Source organism: Diceros bicornis, unplaced genomic scaffold (assembly GCF_020826845.1).
Source record: "Diceros bicornis minor isolate mBicDic1 unplaced genomic scaffold, mDicBic1.mat.cur scaffold_55_ctg1, whole genome shotgun sequence".
NCBI lineage: Eukaryota > Metazoa > Chordata > Mammalia > Perissodactyla > Rhinocerotidae > Diceros > Diceros bicornis.
In genome coordinates, this window is record NW_026691429.1 from 845,882 (window position 1) to 857,698 (window position 11,817).

The following is an 11,817-nucleotide window of genomic DNA, read 5'->3' on the forward strand; positions in this document are numbered from 1 at the left end:
GGAGGGTCAGCATGACTTCTGCATGAATCCTCCTTTCCCCAAATTGCTCCAGTAAAGCTCAGTGGGCACCACTGACACAGGAGGCTGCCACCTGATGGCCAGCACAGGAACTGCAGCCTCAAGCAGGGACAGCACAGCACCAGGCAGGCATGTATTTCTGGTGGAGAAATGCCTATCCAAACGCATTGCCCATTTTTCATTGTGCTATTTGTATTTTATTGTTGAGAGGGGAGAATGTATTATATATTCTCAATAGTAGAACTTTATCAGATATGTAAAGATCTGTAAACATATTCTCCCCTTCTGTGAGTCGTCTTTTCGCTTTCCTGATCGTGTCTTTCAACGCACTCAAGTTTTACATTTCGTGAAGTTTAATTGATCTGTTTTCCCTTTGGTTGCTTATGTGTTGGGTGCCACAATTACAAAAACATTGCCTAATCCAGGGCCATGTTTTCTTCCAAGAGTTTTATAGTTTTAGGTCTTACATTTACATCTTTGATGGTAAAAAGGTGTAACATTTTTGTATATGGTGTGAGGTAGGGGTTCACCTTTATTCTTTCACATGTGGATATCCACATGTCCCAGCACTACTTGTTGAAAAGATTATTCCCTCCTCATTGTCTTGGCATCTCAAATAATTCTAGAATCTGTGGTTGTTGCAGGTGGTGTGACTTACAGTTCCTTAGAATTTTTCTTTACATGAAGGTTGCTCTTCTCTGGCCTTGTGGACTTTCACCCACTGCATATGTAGACTGATCATTAGCGAAATAATCATATCAGGTATTTGGACTAGTTTTTTCTTTGCTTGCGGTGGGTATGTAAGTCCACACCCTGTTACTCCCTGATGGCTGGGTGGACCACATTGCACCATTGTTCTGGCCTGGATTATCGCTGTATCCTTCTAACTGGTTTCTCTGCCTCTATATTTGACCCGCCATCTATCCTCAATGCACCAATTGGAGTGACCCTTTAAAACCAGATGTCACACCCTGACGTTGTGAAATCTCTCAAGGGGCTCTCCATTTCTCTCAGGGGGAAAGTTCAAGTCCTTATGATGGACCTCAAGCCCAATCCAGTTGGTCCCACACTCTCTCTGACATCATCTTTGGCCAGTCATTCCCTGTACCATTTGCTCCAGTCCCTCTGCCCTCCATTATGCTCCTGGTACATGCCAGGCACTCTCCCACCTGTAGACTTGTACTCTATGTTCCTTCCACTTGGAATCCTCTTCCACATGATGATTTCATGCCTCATCTTCTTCACTATCTTTAATTCTGTGTTCAAATGTCATCTTGGTGAGGCTGTATTGACCATGTCATTTAAAATATAAACTATCCTCTTGTCCTGACACTCCCTATCCAACTTGTTCCCCTTTCATTTTTCCCCTTAGCACTAACACCCTATAAAATAATATATAATGATAAGAATCAGTGTTCAATCAGGACACGGAAACCAACCAATAGATTGAGCAGGGACAGTTTATATAATGAACAATTAACCATAAACCTTTAAAGGGAACTATAGAGAATAGCCCAGAATTACAGTAGAGTAGTTAAGAAAGAAACAAATTTGAGAGAGGACCCCCTCGCCAAGCCTGCCTTCAGGCCTTGTTGGAGAAGGAATGATTGCCGCACAGGGATGGTGGAGAAGATTGTCATGTTTCCCAAGGCCAGTACCAGTTCCTGGTCAGGGCAGAGCTCAGCAGGTAGGGAACAGCAGGCTGAGACTGGCAAACAGGAAAGCCCTGTCCCCTCCCAGGGGCAGGTAGGCTGAGGCTGGGATGCCTACTGGATTCACTGGGATTCCATTTGCAGCGGTGCCACTCATTCTCCTTATTAAGCCATCCAAGGGGATCCACTGAATCCACTGTGGATCACCCACTGTGGGTGAGTCCATGTAGACACCCCTGAATTGTGCCACTGCTGGTTGTACTGCAGTAGAAAGAAAAAGAAAAGAATGGAAGCACCCTGGGATTAGGATGGAAGGCCCTTTGTCCTAAACCTTCTCTGACAAAAGCTTAACCCCTGCCAGGTGCAAAAGAGAAATGTCTACTGGGTGCAGCTCCATTATTGCAGAACAGACAACAGAGGGCAACACTCTGATGTTGTTACATAGGGGCAATCCATTGATAACTGGCACCATAATTCCCTTATTATTTTGTTTATGTATTCCATGCTTTTACTTCCAACTTGCCTCTATTGCTTTATTTGAAGTAAGATTTTGAAGACAGCATATGCTTGTATCAAGGTTCCTAAAAAAAGGTATTTTGACCCCCCAAAATGCCATTATTAGATCAAAACAACAGAAGAATTAAAAGTACAAAGTAGCTATACTATCAGTATATGCCTTAAGTAAATAGCTTACTGTCAAATTCCTCTTATATAAGAAAGCACCATGCAGTTTCATTTTAATGATGTTAGCCTCAATAATCTAGTATAATAATAAACTCCTTTGTAATGAGTAACTATATAAAATGAAGTTACAATAATTTACAATTTACGTCTGTGACATGACCCAACTACTCTCTACAAGCACCACTGAAATCTTGATTGACGCTTGGCTACCTTGTTCTACTAGAACTAACGGGAATATTTCACTGCCAACAAATTCTGTTTACCTACTGTGTAGTTTATAAGGGTTGAATTCTTCTCTACTTGAAAATCACCATTTTCATCTCTCCATATGGATACCTGTTTATTGGCAGATAGCTTTGCAGCCAGTATAGTTTTTTTCAGGAGAGTCTTATATAAGAAGTCATAAAATATGAGTATAAATAACTTACACTTAGGCAATTTTTCTTTTTCTTTTTTTTTCCCTGCTTGGAAAGATTTGCCCTGAGCTAACATCTGTTGCCAATCTGCCTCTCTTCTTTCTCCCTTCCCAAAGCCCCACTACATAGTTCTATATTCTACGTGTAAATCCTTCTAGTTCTTCTACATGAGCCACTGCCACAGCATAGTCAATGAGAGACGAGTGGTGTGGTTCGCGCCTGGGAACTGAACCTGGGACTCCGAAGCGGAGCGTGCCAAACTTTAACCGCTAGGCCATCAGGGGTTGCTCCAGGAAATTTTTCTAGAAAAATATTGGAATCAAGATGTATGATTTATTTCTAAAAATTTCATAACATACTTTAAAACATGAAATGCTCAACATGTTTAAAAGCACTTTACCACTCAGTTTACCTTAACAAAGATATAGCAAACATTTTGAGAAATATACTTTCAACAGGAAAGTCCAATTGTAGCTTTATGCTTTTGTAGACCACTCCCAATAACGTGGCTTAAAAAATATAACTGTAAGAGTCTCTCAAGAAAATGTATTTCATTTCTATAAAAATCGTTCTTTACAGTGTCTCAATGTTTGTTTCCTACTAAGCTTCTCAATGTTCTTTAGGCTTAACAATATAGTAGAATCAAGCTCCTATAATCTAGCTTTTAATCCCACAATCCGGAAAGCTCTATCTCAAGGTCATCAAAGACCTCTTAAATCACCGAATAATATTATTCCCATTTTATAAGTGCGAATACTAGGTTTTAAAGAAGTCAAGTTCATGCCCAATATTGTTTAGCTAGTAAGAGGCAGAGCCTAGATATGACTGACTCCTGCTGTCTGATTCTAAAATCCATAAGCATAACCTCTAGGTATACAGCCAAACATAACACTCTGTATTCTTGCAACAGAATAAATACATTTGCTTTTTCTTTAATATCTGTAACACGGTTCTTAACTATTCCAATACATTGGTTTCTCCCTTTCTGTAAATGAGAGTGTTCTTCAAAGTACCTTCCTTCCTCTCTGCTCTTCTCTATACATTCCCTCCACTCCCAGTTCTTGAATTCATTTAACAAGCATTTATTTTATTGAGTCCATACAATTCCAGACCCCATGGAAAAACAATGAAAAAAAACCAGTCCCTGGCCTTGAAGGATTTACAGACTACTAGGGGAGAAAGCCCTATAAGCAAGTCCAATAATATTTTCAAAAAAAAAAAACAAGTTTGAGTCTGCACAAACACAGAAGGCTATCTATGCCACACAGCACGGGTTTTCAAGCCTTTTCTGAGGAGGACTACAGTTTTTTAAGAAATAGCGTTCAAAATTTCCAAAAGAGCACGCGAGACCTAGAACTTCCCTGATCCACTGTCCCCTTCCCACTACAAGCCATGTTTTTTCTAAGACTCTTAAGAACATCGTTTGAAAACCACTATATTCTAACATCTTAATAGTTTTGCCTTTCATGCCTAGGTCTTTAATCTACCCGGAATGGATTTTTGTGTACGGAATAAAGTAGGGTTCCAATTTGAATTTTTTCCATACTGATATCTAATAGTCCCAGGACCACTTAAAGAAACGCCCCTCCTTTGCCCTCTGCTCTGTAAGAGCACTTCTATTAAAAGAAATCAAGTTTCTGGATACACGTGGAAGTGGATTTGGGTTCTCTACTGTTTTCCACTGGTCTAACACTGTGCTAATACCAAAGTGCTTTAGTTACTATAGCTTTATATATAATAAATCAGGATATCTCATAGATCAAGTCTTCTCACCTTGACCTACTGCTTAAAAAATATCTTGGCTATTCTTAGTCCTTTGTATTTCCATATGTATTTTAGAAAAGACACGTAATTTTGAGCTCTGTAATTTCCTGGTAAACTGGTAAAATACCCACAAAACAAATCTAGATCAGTGTTTCTCGACCAGGGCAATTTTAACACCCCCACCTCCCACCCCAGGGACATTCAGCAACGTCTGGAAACATTTTTGGTTGTCACAAAGTCGGGGGTAGGTACTACTGGCCTCTAGTGGGTTGAGGCCTGGGAGATGCTGCTAAGCATCCCACAGTGCACAGGACAGCTGCCACAACAAAGAATTATCCCATTCAAATTTTAATAGTGCCACTTTTGAGAAACCCTGTCCCAAATAAATCAAGGGTCAAATTTGCATGGGCCCATTAAAGGCCAGGGAACGTCTACCAAAAACAATAATTTAGTTTTAGAAAAACTGAACTGCCATGTGCCAAATGAGATTTACCCCAATTCATTAAAAAAAAAATCATATTATTTGCATAGACCAAAAGGCTTATCTTCCTCTTCTCTATAGCAGGGACATTTGCAGGAAGCTTATTGGAGGGGTTAAGTCTTTAAAATACAAAGTTATAAAGAAACAAGACATATCCAGAAGATATTTAAAAAAAAAAGAAACTCATAGAAATCAGTAAGAAACAACCCAATAGAAATATGGGCAATCTAAATAGGCAATTCACTAAAAGGAATATTCAAATGACCAATAAACATATAAAAAGATGCTCAACCTCATTAGTCACCAGAGAAATTCCCATTCAAACTCACGAGAACACCATCCATGCACCAGAATGGCTAAAATTTTAGAAGACTGGACATATCAAGTGTTAACAAGAATGCCGAACAACGTAATTCCCATATACTACTGGATGTAGGGAAGGGGTTGCATAAACTGGTTCAACCACTTTGGAAAATGTTGGCAGTCTCTACTATAGCTGAACATATCCATACACTATGACCAGCAATGCCATTCCTAGGTATATATCCAAGAAAAAATACTTACCTATTTGCAAAAGAATGAACAAGAATGTTCATAAAAGCATTAAAAGCCTAATGTAGAAACCATCCAAATGTCTAATAACTGCAGAACGGATTAATAAACTGTGATATGTTCATAGAAGTAAATAATATACCACAACAAGAACTACTACTGTATGCAACAACACAAATGAATCCCCAAAATACAATGTTAAGCAAAAGTACGCAGACTCAAGAGTACAGATATCACTCCATTTCTATAAAGAGGCAAAACTCATCAATGGTGACAGAAGGGAGGATAGCCAATACCTGTGGAGAGAAAGGATAGTGACTAGAAAAGAGCATAAGAAGGGGCTGTAGGGTGTTGGTAATGTCCTATTTTTATCTAGGTGGTAGATACACGAGTGTGTTTACTTTGTGAAAATTCATCAAGCTATACACTTAGGATTTGTATGCTTTTCTGTATTTAGCTTATATCTTACTAAAGAATTTGCTTAAAAATGGAAAGAATCCAACCCTGATTTATCACATCTGATGCTTCAAGAGACTATTCTAAACAGCCCAAACTCACAATGATGCTAAAATGCAAGTTGTGTATATATTGACAACTGATTTTTTACCAAGGAACAAAGGCAATGCAGTGGATAAAGGATAGCCTTTTCAATAAATGGTGCTGAACAATGAGATATCCATAGGCAAAATAAATGAACTTGGATCCATACCTCACACCATATACCAAAAACAACTCGAAATGGATTTTAGACCTAACAGTAAAACCTAAAACTATATTTGATAGAAAAACACTTGTATTCAAAATATATAAAGAACTCTCAAAACTTAACAATAAGAAAAAAAAAAAACAGGCAAAAGTTTCAAAAAGACATTTTATCAGAGAAGATATACAGATGGCTCATAAGCACATGAAAAGACGCTCAACATCATAAGTCATCAGGGAAATGCAAATTAAAACCACAATGAGATACCACACTACATGCCTATTAGAATGGCAGACAAGACTGACCATACCAAGTGTAAGCAAAGATGTAGAGAAATGGGAACTCTCGGACACTGCTGGTCGGAATGTAAAATGGTATAATGTATAAACACTTTGGGTAACAGTTTGGAAGTTTCTTAAAGAGTTAAACATAAGTGATCCACTCATTCTACTCTTATGTATTTGCCCATAAAAAGGAAAGCACATGTCCATAACAAAGACTGACATACAAATGTTCATAGCAGCTTTATTTGTAATAGCCGAAAACTAGAAACAACTCACATATACATCAACATGTGACTGGATCAACAATTTGTAGTATATCCATAGAACAGAACCTTACTCAGCAACACAAAGGAACAAACTGTTGACACACACAACATTGATGAATTTCAAAAGAATTATGTTAAGTGACAGAAGCTAGACAAAATTGGTGTACAAATTGTCTGATTCCATTTATATAAACTCTAGAAAATGCAAACTAATCTATAGTGATAGAAAGCAAATCAGTGGTTGTTTGGGGAGAGAAAGTCACAGAGGGGTGGGAAGGAGGGATAACAAAGGTGCATGAGAAAACTTTTGAAGGTAATGGATATGTTCACTATCTTGACGCTGACTGAAAGTTTCATGGAGGTACACCTTATGGTGGAGGCCATAACTTATCACAGCGTACCATTTATTTTATTTTATATTTTTTCATTTATATATTTTTATTTGGAAATGTTTATATCAGTGCAGTGAAACTAAATTTTAGAGACACGGGATGTCATTAGTTTGGATATCATTAGTTTATTATAAAAGAGAGACATGGAAATTATTTACATGAAAGATTTCAGTACTTCAGTGGAATGGGCAGCTTCACGTGATGCCATTTCAATAGTAATTCATTTCAGTCTACATACTTTCCAAGAATGTCACCATCTCTAAATAAGAAATAATCCTTGTCATCTAGAGCTACTTTGGTGCCTCCGAATTCTAGGAGAAGAACTTTATCTCCCACTTTCACACTAACTGGTTGAATCTCTCCACTCTTTCCTTTAGAGCCCGATCCAACAGCTACTACTGTTGCTTGCAATACTTTTCCTTGAGATTTTTCTGGAAGCATAATGCCTCCTTTGGTTACAGTTTCGGCTGCACTCCTTTCAACCAAAACTCGGTCAAAGAGGGGAAGAGACTTTCTAAATGCCTGTCCTGCCATGACTCCGGCCGCCGCAGCCCACGCTCCGCTCTAGCGCCGCCGTTGCAAGCAGAGACCCGCAGTCCCACCCTCGAGACATGTGAACTTGGGATAAGGCACCCGGTGCGCAGGCGCGCTCGCCCCCCTCCCCCCCCCCGCCCCCCGCCCCCGCCCCTCCCCGCGCGAGGGGGCGGCGAGGCAGCACAGCGCCGCGATTCGCCAGGAGGGCCCTGCGCAGGCCCTGACGCGAGGACCCCAAAGCGTACCATTTAAATAAATGCAGTTTGTTTTGTCAAGTATGTTTCAATAAAGCTTTTCTAAAAAAAATACAGGTTGTATATAAATATTATAAACCAGAGTTTCTATAATTAGCTCAAAATCAACTCCATTCATTCACACAACAAATAGTTATCTAGCACCTACTATACGCCAAGCACTCTGCCAGGTTCCAGGGTTACAATGGTAAGCAAACTGACATGGCTCCTGACCTCATGGAGAACACAGTCTGCTAGGGGAAGCAGAGATCAACAAAAGATGCACACAGACACATGGATAATAAAAACTTCACAGACAAGTGCTGTGAAGGAGACAAACACAGTGAGATGACACAAAATAACAGGGAAACCAAATCTGATCTAACGGAAAGGTCAGCATGGCTCCCTCAAGGAAGTGAAATTTAAGCGATACCTAATGGAAGAGGAGGATAACAAGTTGAAGATGTAACTTTCCTCAGAAGAGACACTAACACAAGCAAAGGCTCTGAGGCAGAAGAAAGCATGACCCTTTGAAGGAATGGAAAGAAAGTCAAAAGGGTCAAAACAGTGTAGACAACACTATTGGTCACCTCTCCAGTAACTATTCCATCTCCTCTTCCTCACTCCTAACACAATCACACTTGGGTTCCAGCAGCCACCCTCCTCCACACATAGTCATGTGCTTTAGAGGAAGATGACTCCATTCTTGATTTTAGGAAGTGGATACGTTGAGACTTAAGTCAGTCATGGCCACCTCTTTTCTCCCTGCCAGTGATTAGTGAAAGAATGGCATGAGTGAAAGCAGGAAAAGAAGTTATTGCATGCTCTAAACAAGAGATGGTCGTTTGGACCAGGGAGTTGTCAATGGAGATAGAGATTTGCACGGAGAAATAAGGCAGAGCAACGTGTACAGGATGTCTCCTAGGTTTCTGGCTTAGGCAAATAACGACCAATCTTTTCCATATAGTCAAAGCCAGAGAAATATTTTTTAAAAATTAAGAGTCTTATGTTATTCTTAATATATTTCATTTAAATAAATCTAATTAGAACTATTCAAGGATCATACCTAAAACATATCTCATCCTCATGCAGGATACTGGCTTCAGAAGTTCATGCAAACTTATCAAGAATGAATGAGGCTAACTAGATTTTGTCTTACAATACAAATCAATGTTTTCTAAAATTCTAACTTATAATTAACAATCCTGCCTACAAATAACATCAATTTCTGAATATCATTTATTTTGCCTTGCCTGCTTCAAAAAATGATTTAAGCTAGCAAAATGTCCAAATCAATTAAAAGCCAAGCCAAGAATAAAGTAGTCCAAGGATTTCTGACCACTCTTGTGTTATCTAAAAATAATTCCAGAGACATTAGATGGAGGTACCTAATGAATTATGCTCATCAAATTTATCAAATTAGGTCTCATAACAACAGTAGTGAAGGTTCCTATTACACATACCAACAGACCCAGGCAAAAATATAACCTACCTTGACAAGTTGATGAAGTGCCATTTCTGTCAGAAGGTGGTGTACTTGGACTGTTGAAATGACGTGAAGCTCCTCCGTCCTCGCCATCGTTTGTAACACTCTTTGAGTGGCACGTACAACGACGTGACAATGGTACTTCAGCTTTTTCGCTTAAGCTTTCATCCGCTGGCTTCCCTCAAAGTGAAAGAACCTCTATTCACAATATTTCTAATTAAACAAACATTCATCATCCTCTGCAGCTAGAGTGAGCAACCACTCGAATTTGCCCAGGATTGGGAGGTTCCCCAGGCTGTAAGATTTTCAGGGCTAAACCTGGGAAAGTACCTGGCAAATCTGGACAAGGTGGTCACCCTATCTGTAGCATCAAATTAGGACAGGAGAGAAACACTTATGCTGTCAGAGACATTTATAGAGAAATGATCATCAATTTACATAACTTACAAAAAGATAATAGTCAAAGATTAATAATGTAATAAAGGCACAACCACTTGAGTATTCGTTGATATTGAGATTCATTAAAATATCAAGCAGGGAGGATTAAAAGAAAGACCAAAAGTATATTCTTAGTTACTGCTATTTCCTTAAATGAATCATTCTGGATAAAAAGTACTTTATTATATTTTTTTCAAGTCCCAATAATCAAGCTGAATATATCAACCAAATACTTACCACGAAGAAGAGACTGTCGCCACGCTAAAGCAGCACAAAGTAAGACTAAGCTTTTCCCACTCCCTGTAGGGCTCTCCAACAAACAATGCTGCTTACTTTTTAATCCTCGGACAATCTATTGACACAAAAACAATAAAAAAAAATCAGTAAACAATTTACTTCATTAGGGTCTGTCTGCATCACAAGTACAAACACAACAAGCAGTAAAGTTGTACTTGAGGGAACATAGCAATAGCAGAAGGGAGAATTAGTATTTCGTTCAATCTAGACTTTATTCCTTTATCTTTCTCCCTAAAATTATGTTGGACTTAAAAGCATATAGGCATAAAAGAAATGAACAAAGCAATTTGTGCCTTAAGGATGCAAGCACCATCATTTCTGTAAAACTAGAGTACACTAATACCTTTGAAGACAACTTAATGGAGGATACTGCTAGAGAGAGTGTAAATCACTACAACCACTTTGGACAGAAATTAACAATTTCTAGAAAAGTTGAAGATACCCAACACCAGGAAGTCCAGTCCTATGTATATATCCAAAACCTCTCCCACAGGAACATAAGGAAACATGCATAAGAAAGTTCATAGCAGCATTGTTTAGAATTGCAAAAGAATGTAAACAACTTAAATGTCTGTCAGAAGGAAACTGGATAAAAAAATTCTGGTACATTCATACAATGGAATACTATACAGCAATTAAAATAGATTAACAATCAATAAGGCTACTTCTTAAAAATAATGTTAAGCAACTAAAAACACTTCTGAACAAATATAGGTACAGTATCATATCATTGTACAAAGTTTAAAAACAGGTAGAGTAATGCTCTATATTGTTTACAGATACATACATATGTAACAAAAGTATAACAACACGTCTAGGAAAGAAAAAGAATAAATTCAGCATACTAGTAATGTTACTTGCAAACAAGGTATAAAGTAAATATGGCAAAATATTAAGATGGAACAACTCTGGAAAGTTGGCTTACTCATTTGTCTATTAATTTTCTATATGATTGAAACATCTCAAAAAATATGGTGAGAAATATAGTATTCTGTGTAAAAGACAGTAAATACTTTGTAGAAAGTAGTAATTCCGTAAAGTAAATAGAAGTTCCAAATGAGCTGAGAATAGTTTTCAGAATATTCTCCTTTGCCTCCTAACCATATACAGTTTATAGCGATCAGGATGATTTTTCAAAAGGTTACATGTTCTTCCATGAACCCAGCAAATATTTTCAATCCATTTACTATCTGAGAAAATGAATGTAGTCACAGATTCAGTATATGTTATGAATTATCAGCATCTTTATCTTAATAAAGACTTAACTGCTGAAAACTACTTGCAGAATTCATTATAGCAAGCTATGATGGACAAGCTTGACAAGGAAAGTTCATCTTCACCCCACCAACTGCACATTCAGACCATATTGAAGAGTCCTGCTTTCCTGTTTACTTAGATTCCTAACTGCAGCAGAAACGAAAATCAAGACTGAAACAATGCCATTCAAAGAAAACCAGATACCCAACTAGACTAGGACAGAAGTCTAGAAATAAAAAGGGGATTCCTAAATGTATAAACAAAACAAATGCAAGTAAAAGAATCTCCTAGTCTTAACCATCACAGTGGTTAAGAACATGTCTCGGAATCTGACAAATCCGGATTTGTATCCCTACTGTG